General features: G+C 47.4%; 1 long non-coding RNA gene across 1 annotated transcript in view; it reads left to right on the top strand.

Annotated features, from left to right (window-relative positions):
• The first annotated feature begins 278 nt into the window (after window positions 1-278).
• Window positions 279-17,655, top strand: part of LOC133759906 (uncharacterized) — a 34,714-nt gene continuing 17,337 nt past the window's right edge. Inside the window, exon 1 of the long non-coding RNA XR_009865929.1 lies at window positions 279-1,104. This is a non-coding gene — a long non-coding RNA (uncharacterized LOC133759906). The remainder of the gene's footprint in view (window positions 1,105-17,655) is intronic.

Here is a 17,655-nt window from a genome sequence, read left to right as displayed (position 1 = left end):
AGTATGCTTTCCTAAGTCTAAGAGGCATCTGCCAGAGGGAGGCTGAGGCTGGGGGAACCTCTCAAGACAATGTGTTCTGCAAATAGTGAGGCCGGGCTAGGCCCCGCACACCACACAGGCCAATTCTTCAGTGACTATTTGGAAAATATTCTCTTCCTGTCTCAGCGTTTCATCATTGTTTCTCTCTAAAGAGGTGCCTGGGGAGGGTGGGGGAGGGGCTAAGGGCAGTCCTGGGTGGGAGGAGGCGGTGGGGAGAATGGAGAGGACCATTCCTGGCTTCTGTTGTGGCGTCTTTTCTATTTGACTTCATGGTTGTAAGTATTTCCAGATGGTGAATCAGACACCAGACGTAACAATATTTCCATATTTGGGTATAGCAGTAGCCTGCGTTTTTAACATTTTTCTGCCTCTGTTATCCAACCACAAAGCATTCTTGACAGCTTCAAATGTTGTTAAATTTAGACTTAACTTCTGTTCCCAGAGCAGGAAATTCTTTGGAATTCCTTGTTTTTCACGCAATCTTTCTATCACGCTTTAAAATAAAATTGCAGTGGATGATCCAACTGGCCATATCTACCTTGTTCCTTTATTGGGGGGAGGGGGGCACGGCCAAGGGCCAAGGGATCCAGGCCCCCTTGGCCGCTGCACCTCTCTCCGCGAATGCCATTCCAGAGATTCTTTTAACAATCAGATTAAAGTTTTCCAACAAGGGTCTGTGGGTTTGTTTCTGGACTTCAATTGGGGGATCTCGGAGGAGGATGAGTTGGCCCCAGAGAAAAGAAACGTGCCTTCTGCGGCCCATTTAAAGCCGCGGCTGCGTGGTGGCAGGGGGTGGGAGGCTGGAGCCACAGGGCCAGGAGGTGGGGGAGCGGGAGAGAGTGCAGTAACCTTGGTGCACAGCTTTTCCGTTCCCAGACAGCGTCCCGGTGCGCCTGCTAGCCAACGACGGCCTCAGGCGGGAGCAACGGCGGCCCCCCCCTCGCATCCAGCCCAGGGACGGTCCCGAAACCCTAGACGTCCCGTCGCCTTCGCACCTCCTCGGCTGAGAGCTACAGATCAGTTCACGTTGATGGATAGGAGGAGGAAAGGTACAAATGTTTAAGGGTAAGTGCTGATTCGGGTGCTAATTCTGCACGGCTTCCTGGCTCGCGTTCCCCTCTCCCGCCCACCACGGGTCACTCTGTTTCCCTGGGCTGCAAGCCCCGGAGAAGGGTCTGCTCCTGGCTTAGGGCTGAGCAATTGGGGTGAGAAGGGGGGTCTCCCACTAGTTGCTACCCCCGAATTTTAGGTTACCTAAAGAACGGCTCACTATCTGGCTGCAACTGAGAATAGCAACCCTGAACCTGGCCACGCTGGTATCCTAGCCCTAGACCCGTGCGCAGCGCAGTCACCTGGAGGGCTGTTTAAGGGACTGACTGCTGGGCCGCAGCTCGAGTTTTCGATCAGTTACTTTTCTAACAAGTCCCTAGGTTATGGTGATGTTGCTGGTCCTTGGAGCACACCCTGGGAACCGCTGCCCTGGGCGACAGCAAGGACTGTAGGGACTGTGTGTATGTGTGTGTGTGTCCGTCCATAGACAGATACTTGCCTGTGAAACTTGCCAGTCTACAACTCCGCTTTGATCGCCACCTTCATGAATGGCACAATGTAAGGTGTCCGCAAAGGGCTAGTTTTGATGGGCGCCCTCGCAACACCTCCGGTTTGTCTCCTCCATCCTTCCCCTACCCTCTCCTCCCCTGGCGTGATCGTCAAGGAGAGCCAGAGGCGGCCGGAATTACGGTGGGGGCGGCGGCGGGAACTGCGTGGCCGACGCGCGGGTAGGGCCTCGGGCGGCCCCGGGACCCCTGCGGGGACCCGGAGCAGGGTCCGCGAGGCTGGAGGGCCCGGAGACGCGGCCGGCCGCCTGCTGCCGCCGCCCCCTGCCGGCCGGCGGCCCGCGCGCCTCCTCCCCGCCGTTGCCAGGACGCGAGGTTTCCGGCGGCGCGCGGCGCAGGACGTTTCCAGCCCCGGCCCATATTTGGTGAAAGTCTTTCAAGACTCCGTCATCCAGCTCTGGGGGGCGGCGGCGGCGGCGGCGGGGGCCTGGGAGTGGGCTGGGCCACCGCGCGGCCGCCGCGTTCCTGAAAAGTACGGCCCGGCCGCCCGCGCCCAGGCCTCCGGCAGCGCGGGACCCGACGCGGGGCGGGCGAGGGCGGCGGAGAGCGCGTCGGCCCCATCCCGCCGTGCGCCCCGCCGAGCGCCCGGGGCCTCCCCGCGCTGCGTGGGAGGCTGGCGCGGAGGGCGCCGCGGCCCGATGGTGTCACTTTTCCCGTCCACCCCCTGTTGACTCCCAGCGGGGTGGCGAGCGGCCGCGCCGTGCCAGACCTAAAGGGCCCGCCCGGTGGCGGGAGTGTGGGGGCGTGTGTCTGAGGGTGGCGGCGGCCCCCGACGTCCGGCGCCCCCGGCAGCGGGAACTTGGAATTGACACTGGGGGAAGAGCCCCGAGGGCCTGGGTTCCTTTAGGACACGTGCTCCTCCTGGTCTCACACAACTCCTCCCTCTCTTCCTTCTCAGGAAGTTCCGTGGGGAGGCTGCGGGAGCCGGGGATAGAAAGCCGGGGCGCTGCTCTCCTGGGGAGCTGCTCTCCACCGGCCTGTGGCCCTGAGTGGGCCAGTCCTCCTCTCTGTGCCCCGAGCTTCATCAGTAGATGGGTTAGGAGGCAGCAGCAGGTGGTAAAACCTGAGTAATCCCCTTTCGAGGTTGAATCCCCTCCTAACAGAAACAAACATGTAGGGCTCACCGTATAGCAGGCACCTTTGTGAATGTTCCCTGTATATTATTTAAATATCCAGAGTTCCATTGAGGCAGGTCCTCTTATAATACCATTGTCTAGCTAGGCACAGAAGATAGGCAAATAGCCAAAAGTCACTCACCTGGAGGGTAGCAGAACTGGATTTGGACCCAAGCATCTTGGTGTAACAGGGCTTAGAATTAACCACTGGGTTACACTGCCTACCTCAGACGTTCTGGCTTATCCCCTCTCCTGGAATTTTAATCTTTATTTAACGGTATCCTGGCTTAGCCAGAGGGTCTAGAAGGAATGCATCAGACAGAAAAATAGTTGCTAAATTAACTGCAGCTGTGCCAGTCCCTGAGCATTGCCTAATGCACTGGCTCTTCCGGGGTGGTGGGGAGGGGGGGAGGGGGGAGAATTGCCGTTGACAGAAAAAGCCTTAATACAAAGAAGTTTATAAAAGGGGGCGGGGGAGCTGGCGTTCTGGCTTGCCAGGTAAAGCCTACGAGGTCGGAATCCCATAGGCACCTGTTGGAGTCCTGGCTGTTCCACTTCTGATCCAGCTCCCTGCAATGTGCCTGGGAAGGTGGCTGTTTTGACCTTTTGGGGAGTGAACCAGCAGATGGAAGGTCGGTCCCCCCCATTCTCTCCTCTTTCTCCCCCTGTTTCTCTGTTAACTGTGTCAAATAAAAATAAATAAATGAAATGGACTTTTGGGCACCATGGCAGACTGGTAAGGAACATATTTAGCACCTTGGGCCTATTCTGGCACCTCCTGAGACACACTGATCAGCCAGTCCGGGCTTCTGGAGTAAAGCTTGTCCTGATGGGAGCATTTGTCACTGAGATAAATTTTTCAGCGTCACTTACTTGACAATTAATGAGTCCCAGTGTCTCTTGCGGACCGAGTCTGCTTATAACCTGTTTTTACAATGACCTATGCATTCAAGGACAGATTATCTCCTCTGAATCCCAGATCTATTCAGAGCTGGTGAGGTGTCGTTGTACCATACGAGGCAGTGGTGACGTAATGAGGACCTTCACAGTGAATTTCCTGTGGAGGACTCTAGGGTGTGTTGCAGGAACAAGTACACAGTGCTGTGTGGACACTGTTGCCTGAGGAGTTAGGCTGGCACAGCCCATCTGGGTCTGAAGGGATGAGCAAGAGTTTGAACAGGGAAGGATGTCTGACACAGAGAGAGCAGAGCCTCCACCAAGCTTGAAGATAATGTAGTACTGAGCCAAAGACTCCTTTGGAGAGTTGGAGAGAGGTCGGCTGGGGCCTTCTGCGATTGGGACTTATCTTATAGGCAGTGGTGAATCATGTGAGAGCTTTGCCTTGGCTTTCCCATCTATAAAGCAATGGGATTGTTCCAGCTCAGGGGAAACACATTCAAGTGCCTGCGGGATTCAACCAGGTTAACAAAATGCGATGCCTGAGGATCAGTGTCACTTGATACTTGGCCTTGGCTTTGGGAATCATGGGGACAGTGGGGACAGCCTATGGGAGGCTAACTGCTTGCTGGCTAAAAACATAGGCTCAGTGTTTGCCTGTGTTCTCATTTTTGAAAGCAATACAGACATCTGGATTGTTATGCAAAACTTTCGCATTTCAAAAATCTTGGCAATTAATTAAAATATTAAAATACCACCAAGGCTAATCCTAGGCAAACCAAAGAAGACAATGTCTGGGTACTAGCTATGAACTCCAGATGGAATGCCTAAGCACCTATCCTGCTCTGGCATTGTGTAACTTCCTGTCACCCATGAAATTTTGGGGAACAGCACCCTGGTCTCCACGTAACTGTCAGGTTGACCAGACTTTGTTTATGAATCAAGCCTTCCACTTAGCTCTTGGTTGTAGGAACTTGTACTCCACCAACAAAATTGGACTATGTGGCTCTTTTTTTCTACTTTATCCACTCTTTAAACACTATTTAGTCTCCCCTGAATTAGTGTGGTAAGCAGCTGGCCTTGCCTTGGCAGCACAATAGGAAACATTTTTTTTTTTTTAAGGGCACTGGTATCCAGTGGGAACTATATCTGTTTATTTCCTCTACCTGGCATCTGTCTACAGGAAGCCAGTAGTTTCTGTCCCCCTTACTTTACAGAACTTCTTGTTTCATGGTAACACAGAAACATTTCACTGGAAAGGACAGGAAGGCACTTCTCCTGCTCCACCTTGCAATCCATCTTCTAGAGATGATTGAGTAATACAAAATATAGTAACTATAAGTCACTATGACATGGGCTGCCTCTAAGTTTGGGGAATCAAGAATTAACCTCTACCCCTTGTGTTTCATTTCTGGAGCTACCTGTGTCTTCACTGCCCTTGGGAAAACCATACTTTCTGCATTCAGAATTTAGAAAGGATTTGACTTGGGCACATTACGTAAGCATACATCTACATCCTACAGAGATACTGAAACCATTTATTCATGCCAGATTTTTTTCAGGCCCCAAGGATTTAATGCTAGCAGTTGCGAGATTATGTGAAATAAGACAAGCTCAATGCTTGGTGTGATGCTTAGCACATGGTAAGTGCTTAACAAATTATAATTATCCCACTCCTAAGCACCACCACTACCTTCACTCCTTCACTTTTACTACAACTAGCATAGAATGAGGTAGCTTGTTCTCTAAAGAACATTGTCTATTTTATAGATAACATGAACTCCAGTTATAAAATCAGTAAAATTATTTGATATATGATGTACAGACAACATGATTAAAAAGATTCATTCAGCCCAGGGTTCTGGCTTGCACTGGGGCACCAATGATTATCGAAGAAAGCATGCAAATGGGCTGGCCTGTTATGGCATTGTGATTTGGCCTATAGGCAGTGGAGAGCCCACGTTTTGCCTTGGTTTCCTAATCTGTAAAATAATAGGATTACCCAGCTCAGAGTCAGGCATGGGGACCAGCTGGGTAAAACAAAACAAAACAAACAACAAAATGCCATACCTGGTGATCACTGCTGGCTGATACTTCGCCTCTGAATTCGGGAGCTCTAGAGCAGTTGGGACCATCTGTAGGGCCTAGGTGTTGCCTGCCTTGTTCTAGGTGGTTGGTACGCATCATTTCACCTGATACCTAAAATCTGACAGCACAGTTTATTTCCACTTAAAAAACTGAGAAAGCTGAGGCTTATCTAGAAATCAGTACAAGGGGCAAGCCACAGGGCTGTTAAGGTTGAGCAGAGTGTCTATTTCAAAGGCCATTCTTTCTAGGAAGAATGTAGCATGTGCCCTTCATGAAATCTACCTTAAAGGTTAGGAATTTGCCTGGAACTTCCTGATTTACCCTTAAGGACTGACTGTGAATCTGTCACTTAGATGTTTTTCTAGATGTGTCTCCAGCTGATTTGTAGACCCCAGTTTATTTGTTTGTTTGTTTGTTTCTTTCTTTCTTTGACAGGTAGAGTTAAGACAGTGAGAGAGAGAGAGACAGAGAGAAAGGTCTTCCTTCTGATGGTTCACCCCCTAAATGGCCACCATGGCCAGCACTGTGCCGATCCAAAGCCAGGAGCCAGGAGCTTCTTCCTGGTCTCCCATGCGGGTGCAGGGACCCAAGCACTTGGGCCATCCTCCACTGGCTTCTTGGGCCACAGCAGAGAGCTGGACTGGGAGAGGAGCAACCGGGACTAGAACCCGGCACCCATATGGGATGCTGGCACCGCAGGCAGAGGATTAACCAAAGGAGCCATGGCGCTGGCCCCAGGACCCCAGTTTCTTAATGAGATTCAAGTAATGAATGAGTTAAATAAGACAAGAAAAAAAAAAAAAAAAGGATTCCTTCCTTAAGGCTGTTGCCTGAACTTGCATCTATTTCCTCTGAAAAAAAGGGAGAGGGATATGTCAGAACAGCAGAGGAACTTCTCGGAGATTGAGAGATACTTCTACTGTAACTTAGTCATCACCATTGATTTTGTTACCTGAGGCAGATTGAGTTGCCACCTCCCACAACCTTGGTCACTCTCCCAACAGAGGTACTGAGCACAGAACCCTGCAGCCACCCACCAAACATGCCTTGCCTGCCCTTACCCACAGTGGCCCTGAGCCTTAGATGTGCGGTGGGTAGGGCATGCCCAGGGTGATGGCTTGAACAGAATGCATAGAGCACTTTGAGACCAGCCCCAGGTATCTCTCTGAAATTTTTTACCCACCTCCTTTCATTAGGTTTTAGCTTTCTTTAAACAAACAACACCCCCCCCCAAAAAAAAAAAAAGGATGTTTATAAACAGTTCATTCTTAAAGGACATAGATAATGTGTGTTCAATGCTTGAACTATCTGAGACTCTGAAATGCTGTTAGGGGAATTATAAGTTGTAGAATATACTAGGATAGTAAAGCATTGTGGAACTAGAATATGCATGACTCAGTTCAGTCTCATAGACATGCTATGTAGGGCAGGCTTCCCGCTAGGTAGCAATGTGGAGAGGATGAATGTCTGGACTTTGTGTCGTGGCTCTCATGGCCTAGGGGAGATACAGATGCTTACACGGATAACACGATGCTCCAAGAGCAGAGCAGCCAAATTGCTCTGAGAGTGCAGACCAGGGATGTCCAGCTCTGGGTTTAGATGTGAGGCCTTGCTTGATTTATTGCTTTTAATGAATGAAAGGGAATTATTCCCTCATATACATGTCCCCTTTGGAGTTGGTGACTGAAAAGAACATGTGCTGCTGATTCATGAGAGATTACAAAACACTTGAGAGTGAGTAGCTTTGGGTGAGCCTCTGCCATGGCTTGAAAAGGATGTGGCTCCCAAATCCGCACAGATAGTTAAGAGCGTTCAAACTTATTTCTGTTATGGTATTCAAGATATAGGCCTGCTATGAAATCCTCAGATCAGCCATGCCCTTGGAAGGTGGTTCTCTCGAGAGGGTTAATTATAAAAGCTGGCTTGTGCTGAGCCTCTCTTTGCTTCCTGGCTTGTCACACACGCTCTACCATTGGCATTCTTCATCTAACCAATGAAGCCTGCCTGATCTTGGACTAGGAATCTCCAAAACTGTTAGCCAAAATAAACTTCTTTCCTTCTCTAGAATCCTGTCTCAGGTAATTAGTTACAGTGTACAAGAAATTGGAATCAAGGGTGGGATTGTTACTATTTCTTAAAATGTAATGGCAGCTTTGAAAGTGTCTGGCTTGGGGCTGGCACTGTGGTGTAGCGGGTAAAGCTGCCACCTGCAGTATCGGCATCCCAAATGCACACTGGTCCCGGCTGCTCCACTTCCAATCCAGCTCTGTGCTATGGCCTGGGAAAGCAGTAGAAGATGACCCAAGTCCTTGAGCCCCTGCATCCACGTGGGAGACCCGGAAGAAGCTCCTGGCTCCTGGCTTTGGATTGGAGCAGCTCCAGCCATTGTGGCCATCTGGGGAGTGAACCAGCAATGGAAGACCTCTCTCTCTCTCTCTTTCTGCCTCTCCTTCTTTCTTTGTGTAACTCTGACTTTCAAATAAATAAGTAAATTTTTTAAAAAAGAAAGTGTTTGGCTGGCAGAAGTTAGGGTTGTTTGTAGGACCTGGCTAGAGGAATTTAGGATGTTGTCAGCAGGGCATTATGGGCAATTCTAGTGAGGCTTAGAAGACCAGAAAGCTGATAGGGATGTGGACAGTAAAGACCATACCAGCGAGGTTTCAAATGGAAATGAGGATTCTGTTTGGATTTGGACTAAAGCCTTGTTACATGGTAGCAAAGTACCAGATTGTATTGGGTCCCTGTCTTGAGACTTTCTGGAAGGGTGAACTTAAAGGTGGTGGACTAGTTTATTTGGTAGAGGAGATTTCAAAACAAGAAAGCATTCAGGTTGTACCATGGGTGTTATTGGCTACAGTTAGTACGTTTTACAGTGAGACTCAGGAGCAAAATGCAGCGGAGTAGAAAGGTTTGGAAAACTCAGACAAGGAAGGAAGCTCATTCAGAACAGAAGTGAAGTGGAGAAACCATTTACTAAAGAGATCATCTTAGATAAAATGGAGCCAGGTGCAAGCAGGCAAAACAATGAGAGAAAAGACTCCAAAAGGCGTTTCAGAGATCTTTGGGGTTGCTCCTCCCATCACAGGTCCAGAACAAAATTGTTTTGTGAACTCCAAGAGCACTTTCAGTGAGCTTACCCAAGAAAGACGTCCTGAGGCTTCATTTCCCTGTATTCAGCTGGTGAAGCATGCCAGGACCTTGGTGATGTAGTTCACATGCTGAGATCAAATATTTGTCTTTCACCAACCTTTTCAAGGAAAGCCTGGGAGGCCTGGCAGAGTTGTGTTGCAGGGCTGGAGCCCCTGTGTGGAGTCCATAATAGGATGATGCTAGTGAAACTGTGAGAATGAAGCTGCAATGAAGAAAGGTAGGGGTACCAGCAATCCCAAATGCTCTTTCTCCCCTCCTCCCCACCCAGGAACAGTGCCGGCGGTACAAGCCTTGTAAAGCCAGAAACGTCAGTGTACAGCTGCAGAGTCGAAGTGTGGGTTGAGGCCAACAGAGCCATGGAGGCATGGAAGCCCTCATCTACATTTCAAAGACTGCCTCAGATAATCTGCAGTCCTGGAAGAGACCTGTTGCAGGGGCAGATTCTTTGAAGAGCCCCCCCCCCCCCCCTCCGCCAATAGGACAGTCCCAAGTGGAAATGTGGGGTTGGCATTGCCGCAGAGAATCTGCACCAGGGCGAAGTTTAACACAGTTGTAGAGATGAGAATCCAGCCCTTGGGAATTACAGCATGGGGCCTCGGGGGCTTGCCCACCACTGTTCCCCAGATGCCAGATATGGAGCTTTAGAATTTAATGTTTTCCCTGCTTATTTGTGACCTGTCCAATTAATCCGTTTTAATCTTTGTCCAATTAGTCCGTTTTACTTGTCTGTTACCCCTTTTTAAGATGGAAATGTATGCCCTGTGCCTGTCCTGCCATTGTATCTTGGAAGTATGAACTTGGTTTCAATTTTTCAGAGGCTCATAGTTAAGGGAGTTTGCCTTGGATCTCAGAAAAGACTTGGGACTTTTGAATTAATGTTGGACTAAGTTAAAACTCCGGGACTGTTGGAAATGGAGCCACTATGTATTGTCTGTCAGAGGACATGAGTTTAAGAGTGGCAGGGGTGGAAAGGTATGGTTTGAATAGGATGTAGCACCTGAACTCATGTAGACAGTTAAGGGGATGCAAACTCAATACAATTATGGTGCTTAGGAGGGAGGTCTGGTGGAAGGTTTTCAGAGGCAGACCTTGGGAGGTATTTCTCATGAGAGATTTGGTGACAAAAGCCAAATTGAACCTAGCCTGTCTGTCTACTTCTTGGCTTAACATGAGATCCTTCCTCCATGTGCTACACCATATGCCTTCTTCAGCCTCAACAAATGGCTAAGTCAATGGGGCCTCCTGGTATTGTACTGAGAACTTCCAACATTGTGAGCCAGAATAAACTTCTTTCCTTCTGAAGTAGCCTGTGTCGGGTATTTAGTTATAATGATGAAAAGCTGACTCTTGCAGCCTCTTAAAGAGCATTAAGGGGGCCCATGCTGTGGCTTGGAAGGCTAAGCCTCTGTCTGTGCTGCCAGCATCCCATACAGGCGCTGGTTCGAGTCCTGGCTGCTCTGCTTCCAATCCAGCTCCCTGCTAATGTGCCTGGGAAAGCAATGGAAGATGGCAAAAGTCCTTGGACTCTTGCCACCCATGTGGGAGACCTGGAGGAAGCTTCTGGCTCCTGGCTTCGGCCTGGCCCAGCCCTGGTCACTGTAGCCATTTGGGGAGTGAGCCAGTGGATGGAAGATATCTCTCTCTCTCTCTCTCTCTCTCTCTCTCTCTCCCTCCTTCTCTCTGTGTATCTCTGCCTTTCAAATAAATAAATAAACCTTAAAAAAGAGAGAGAGAGAGCAATAAGTACAGATGAGACTAAAACTTTGGATGCTGTTGCAAATTTCTACCACTATGGACCCCTCTTTCTAAGGGGGAAAGGAAGAGAAATAACATTGACAGAGCCCCTGTTCATTGCAGAATGCCCTGCAATGAATTTTTGACATCTGAGCTTAGGAAATGGAGAGTGAGAGAAGTTAAGCAACTGGCTCAAGTTTAGGCAGTTAGAATGGGACCAAATGAGGGTGCTAACTCACGCCTGACTGATTCCAAGGTCTAATTCCTTTCCATTTTCTGTGATACTATCCTAACTTACTGAGTTTCCATTCCCTGTGTGCTTGCTGTTTTCCTATTTTCTATTTTTTAAAAATTGATTTATTTATTTGAAAGGCAGAGTTACAGAGTGGCAGAGGAGAGGCAGAGAGAGGTCTTCCATCTGCTGGTTCACCCCCCAAATGTCTGCAACAGCCAGAGCTGCACCAATCAGGTGAGTGCAGGGGCCCAAGCACAGGGCCATCCTCTAATGCTTTCGCAGGCCATAGCAGAGGGCTGAATAGAAAGTGGAGCAGCCAGGAATCAAACTGGTGCTAAAATGGGATGCCGGCACTGCAGGCAGCACCTTACCTGCTATGCCTTTTGTTGTCACCAGCACCTCAGCACCTTGCCTTTATGGACCCAGCCCTTCAAACCTTTCCTTGATGAAGTCTTTGAGCCACTGGTGACTCTTTAACTTCTAGAAGGTGGTGTAAATTAGAGTGAATGGGATCATTACCATCATGTCAACATCATCAGCACCATCATTATAATCAGAGAACAGCCTGCATTTACACTCGATTCTTTGGGAGACTCTCTGTAGGGTGATTTAGATACATAGTATCTCTGTTTTCCAGGGACAAATGACAGGTTCCAGAGGATGTAGTGGAGTAAATTAGAAATAACAAAGGAGGCATGATTTAGGGGATTTTGTATTTGAAAGATAGATGGGAGGTGCATGACGCCTAAGGCTGCACCGGAGCACTGTGTTGGAACCTGAAAATCTGCTTCAAGAAGGAAGGCAGGTGGCTATATGAAGAGGGTGTTGGACAAATGTCCTCAGTTGTGTGTGTGTGTTGTTTGGAGGAGGTAAGGATGGTAGGTATGGAGAATAAGCAAGGGGGTGAGGGTTCAGGAAGAAAAATAGAAATTATCAGGTACTTGGGTGCTTGGGAGCTCTTTTTAGAGTCTTTGAGGCTGTGTTGGAAGAGGAAAGAACATGGGGCTGGGAGGGTGTCACTGGCTGTAGCATCACATCAGATTGGCCATTTAATCTCATTGGCCCTCAGTCTCTTTAGTGATAAGCAAGGATAATATAATCTCACAGAATTATTGACAAGATGGGATGACATCATGTTACGAGTCAGCTCTTTAGAAACTGGGATGCACCATACAAATGTCTGTGATCAGTGTCAGCTTGGGATCTATGTTTCAGCCTGAAGCTCCTACAGAGCCTTTGGGAGGGGACAGGAATGTCCAGTGAGAAACAGAGAAAGCCAACAGTCAGTTGAGGATGGGGCATGATAAGTGAGAATAAACAAACAGATTCAGCAAGAGTGAGGTTGTAGGTATCAGGAGAAGCTAAGAACAGAAGTAAACCATGACATTCCCATGGATTCTTTGTCCTTTCCTGTTATTACAACTAATTCAGACTCCATCCACCTTTTTCTCTAGGCTTACTGACTTTGTAGGTCATTACTCTGCTATTTGGAATACAGGAGAAGGCTCTGAGTCCCAGTGCAGGAAAGGTAACCAGAAGGGCCAATTTTCATAGCTGTGCACCCTGAAAAAATATTTTCAACGGCCTTAACTCCAAAAGCTGGGGCCAGGGAAGGAGGCAGAGGCTGATGGGGGGGTGAGAGGAAACTCAGAGAAGACATCTGAAATGACACACAGTGAGAACCAAGACAATTAGCACCTCAATCACCTCTCTAGCTACTAGTTATTAACCATCTGCCACCAAATGCAGTTACTGGAGCACCACGCTGGGGACCTTGTAACATGAACCACGTCCTAGGGCCAGGGACACCCTGGTTTTGATCCTTTGCCAACATCTCTCTTGGGGAATACCATTTGGTGTTGGTCACAGCAGTTAAGGTGTGCTGAGTTGTGAGTCATCAGTGATCTGCTTTCTTCCAGAATACCATGGGAAAAGGACAGGCAGATTGGTTCCGATTTGGGACCCTCCCAAACTGTTACTGCAGCCTGGAAATAAATCTATTTGACATGTTTTTAAAATCTAATTCAAGTCAGAAAACAGATAATAAACCTCTGCTCTTTAGTTTGTTTGTTTGTTTGTTTGTTTTAGAGATTTTATTTATTTTATTTGAGAGGTAGAGTTACAGACAGTAAGAGGGAGAGACAGAGAGAAAGGTCTTCCTTCCGTTGGTTCACTCCCCAGATGGCCGCTGTGGCCAGCGCTGTGCCGATATGAAGCCAGGAGCCAGGTGCCTTCCCCAGGTCTCCCACACGGGTGCAGGGTCCCAAGCACTGGGACATCCTCCACTGCCTTCCCAGGCCACAGCAGAGAGCTGGAGCAGAAGAGAAGCAGCCGCTGGCGCCCATATGGGATGCCGGCGCCACAGGCGGAGGACTAACCTACTGAGCCACAGCGCTGGCCCCTGCTCTTTAGTTTCAACTTGGAGTTAAAGCCTTTTTTGTTTGGTTTGGTTTGATTTGGTTTTTTGTTGTCTCCTTGTTCTCATATCATGTGTTATCTGCAAACCATTGCATTTCTAGGGGCCAGGAGCCTCTCCATGTCCCCCCATGTGGGTGCAAGGGCCCAGGGAATTGGGCCATGTTCTATTGCTTTCCCCAAGCCAACAGCAGGGAGCTGGATCTGAATTGGAACAGCCAGAACTCAAACTGACACCCATATGGGATACTGGCACTGCAGGTGGCATCTTTACCTACTACACCACAGCCCCAGCCCCTTCTCATCACACTTGATGGTGCTGCTCTTAGAACTTCCAGTGCTTCCTCCAAAAGCTTGGAAGAGCAAGCTATGTTTTTCTCTGCTTGGATATAATTGACTATGCTTAGGGTAGTATCATAGTATCAGCACAGGACGAAGGTCCTCTGATAACATTCATTCAAAAGGAGTTGGATTTTTTTTTTTTTTTAAAGTTAACTGAGAAACAGAGAAATGGTGGGAGGGGGAAGATGGACAGAAGAGAGCTCCCATCCCTTGATTCACTTCCCAAATGCCACAAGAGCCAGAGCTGGACAGGGGCTGAAGCTAGGAATGCAGTCCAGGTCTCCTATACGGATGGCAAGGACCCAGTGACTTGATGCCTCTCAGGGTCTATGTTAGCAGGAAGCTGGAGTCAGGAACTGGAATGCAGTATTGAACCCAGATACTCTAATGTATAAATGGGTATCTTAACCACTAGGTTAAATGCCTGCTTCTAAGGGTTGGATATTTTTATTTTAAATGTCTTTCCACTTCGTTGGTAGAAATCCAGGCTTTCTAGTATTTATAGCTTTTTAGGTAAACTTCTATCTTCTAGTGCTCCAATTACAGCTAGTGAATATGTGAATTATGTTCTTGTCCTTAACTCAAATGATGCAGGGAAAATCTCAAAGTTTCTGTAATGCATTTTTAAAGGTGAGCTCAGTTATTTGAAGCCTTTTTCCTAGGCAGTGGGCCACAACGGGAGTGGACAGGAGTGGCGAGTATATTGAGTAAGAGGACTTCACTCCCACATTCCATCACATTTGGTGGCATTTTGGAGTAGTTTAATTTAATTCCAGCATTGTTCATATATGTGTCATCTGCCTTATTTTCTTTCTCTTGTTGATTTTGGGTTTGGTTTTCTCTTTTTGTCATTTCTCAGTGCAGAATTTGAGGTTATATTCAAGACTGTTTTTCTTTCTGGTATATGCAGTTAATGCTAAAAATTTCCCTCTATTCTTGCAACCCACAAATTGTGGTATTTTCATTTAATTCAACAAACTTCCCAATTTCCTTCCTGATTTATTTTTCACTCTTGTGGTATTTAGTAGTGCATTATTTAGGATCCAAATATTTGGATATTTTCCATTTATCATTCTATTATTTATTTCTAGTTTAATTTCATTGTGGTCAGAAAATAAACGATGTATGACTTGAGTTTTTTTCCATGGATTGAGACTTGTTTTATGGTCCAGAAGATGATCTATATCAAAACCAGTGTCTGTTCCTTTGTGGGTGGAGTGTTCTATGTCAATTGGATTATGTTGTTTGATGGTGTTGTTCAAGTCTTCCATAGCCCTGCTGATCTTCCTGTCTGTTCATTCTTTGAATAATTGAGAGAGGATGATTGAAACCTTCAACCACAGTTGTAAACTTGTTCATTTTTTTCCTTTTAGTTCTGTTGGTTTTCGCTTGATTTATTTTGGGCTTCTGTTATTAGAGGCAAAACATTTAGGATAGCTGTATCCAGTGACTAAACTGACTATAATTGCGAAATTACCCATTGTAATGGTTAATTTGTCAACTTGAATGCACCACAGAGTGTCCAGATTTTGGTTAAACATTTTCTGGGTGTGTCTGTGTGGATGCTTTCGGATGGGACTAATGTTTGAATCAGTAGACTGAGTAAAACGGGTTGTTCTTCCCAATATGGAAAGGCCTCATCCAATTAGTAGTTGAGTTCCTGAGCCCTCTTGTACATAAGAGGGAATCTCTTCTGCCTGACTGCCTTCAAGCTGGAACATGGTTTTTGCTTCCTGCTTTCAGACTCAAATGGAAGCTCCAGCTCTTCCGGTGTCTTGAGTCTGCTGCTCTTTGAATTGGAGCTGTACCATCATCTCCCTTGGGTCTCCAGTTTGCCAGCTGTAGATCTTGGGATTTGTCAGCCTCCATATTTGTGTGACCTAATTCCTTATAATAAATCACTGATGCTTCCCAGGGTCCGAGTTATCAGGAAGCTGGAGCCAGAAGCCAGAGACAGGTATGAAACCCAGGCACTTTGATGTGGGATGTGGACATCTTAACAGGTGTCTTAACTGCTACCCTCTAACTTCAAGTTTTAAATGAGATTTTCTCTCTAGTAAGAACCTTGAGAGAACAAATATGCTGGCACCTAACATATACTAGATCCATAATAAATATTTGTGCAAGAAATGACACTAAGAAACAAGGATGGAAAGAACAACCAAATGAAGCCTAAAGAAGTTGAGCATCCGGGCCAGAGTTGTGGAACAGCAGGTTAAAGCCCTGGCCTGCAGTGCTGGCTGGCATCCCATATGGGCACCGGTTTGAGTCCTGGCTGCTCCGTTTCCAATCCAGTTCTCTGCTATGGCCTGGGAAAGCAGTAGAAGATGGCCCAAGTCTTTGGGCCCCTGCACCCGTGTGGGAGACCTGGAAGAAGCTCCTGGCTCCTGGCTTCGGATAGGCGCAGCTCCGGCCATTGCGGCCATCTGGGGAGTGAACCAGAGGATAGAAGATCTCTCTCTCTCTCTCTCTCTCTCTGTAACTTTCAAATAACTAAAATAAATCTTAAAAAAAAAACAGATTAGAAAAGCACCTGCCTCATAATATCCTTAAGGATCATTTTGTAAAAAAGATTTATTTATTTATTTGAAAGGCAGCATTACAGAGAGAGGGAGGGAGAGACAGAGAGAGACATCTTTCATCCAAAGTTCACTCCCCAAATGACTGCAACAGCCAGGGCTGGACCAGACAAGCCAGGAGCTAGGAGCTTCTTCTGAGTCTCCCAAGTGGGTGCAGGGGCCCAAGCACTTGGGTTATTTTCTTCTACTTCCCCAGGTGCATTAGCAGGGAGTTGGACCTGGTCAGAGTAACCAGGACTCAAACAAGAGCCCATATGGGATGCCAACAGTGGCTTTACCAACTATGCCACAGTGCTGACCCCAAGAATCATGTTTTTGAAGACTGTTTAATGACATGGGATACAGCTCTCAGACCAATGTTAATTGAACAAAAGCAGTTCAAAACATTCTATGTAAATCTATCATTTCATATAAAGATCCTACATTTATTGTTAATATACATTATCTCTAGATGATGGTATTATAGATGATTTTTATATTCCCATGACTTCTGTTTACTATAACTTTTAGATTATTTTTAGTGTAGCTTAAAAAATTTCTATTAAAATATGAGGCACCTGGGGCCAGCACTGTGGCACAGTGGGTTAAAGCTCTGCCCTGCAGTGCTGGCATCCCATATGGGCACCTGTTTGAGTCCCAGCTGATCCAGTTCTGATCCAGCTCCCTAGTGATCTGCCTGAGAGAGCAGCAGAGGATGGCCCAAGTCCTTGGGCCCTTGCATCAACATGGGAGACCCAGAAGCTCCTGGTTCCTGGTTTCAGCCTGGCCCAGCTCCAGCCATTGAGGCCATTTGGGGAGTGAATCAGTGAATGGAAGGTCTCTCTCTGTCTCTACTTCTCTCTGTAACTCTACCTTTCAAATAAATAAAATAAATCTTTAAAAAATATATGAGGCACCTGATACATGGGCATATAGCAAAGAAAGGGCTTTACTCAAAACATGAAACAAGCTGAGGGCAGGGAAGTCCACAGACACAGAAACAATATGCTCGCCTCGAGCTACAGCTGGAATCATATTTCTCTGTCTCTGTGTTCACTAGGGATCCTCTGGGACTGGAGTGTCAGAGCCATTGAAAGGGATGCCCATCCCACCTAAGGGGGAACTTGTGGCCTAACTGATCAACTTATGGCAATGGAATGGAAACAACCGCCTTTGGTTGGCTTTGCTTTGACTAGTTGGGAACAAGCACATTGTCCTTGGTTCCTGTTTTACACTTATGTGCTGTGGTAGTTTGTTGGGATTGCCACAACCAAGATTCATGGGCTTAGTGGCTGAAACAGCAGAAATTTATTCTCTCACAATTCTGGAGGTTGGAAGTCTGAGATGGAGTTGTCAGCAGAGTTGGTTTCTTCCGAGGCCCGGTTCCTTGGTTTTCCTCTCGCCATGTGCTCTTCCTTTATCTGTATCTCCTTGGAGGTTATGTCTCCTCTTTCCCTATCCCTTAC

This window comes from Lepus europaeus, chromosome 5 (assembly GCF_033115175.1).
Source record: "Lepus europaeus isolate LE1 chromosome 5, mLepTim1.pri, whole genome shotgun sequence".
Taxonomy (NCBI): Eukaryota; Metazoa; Chordata; class Mammalia; order Lagomorpha; family Leporidae; genus Lepus; species Lepus europaeus.
Note: the sequence above shows the minus strand (reverse complement) of the source record. Positions and strands in the feature narration are given on the sequence as shown.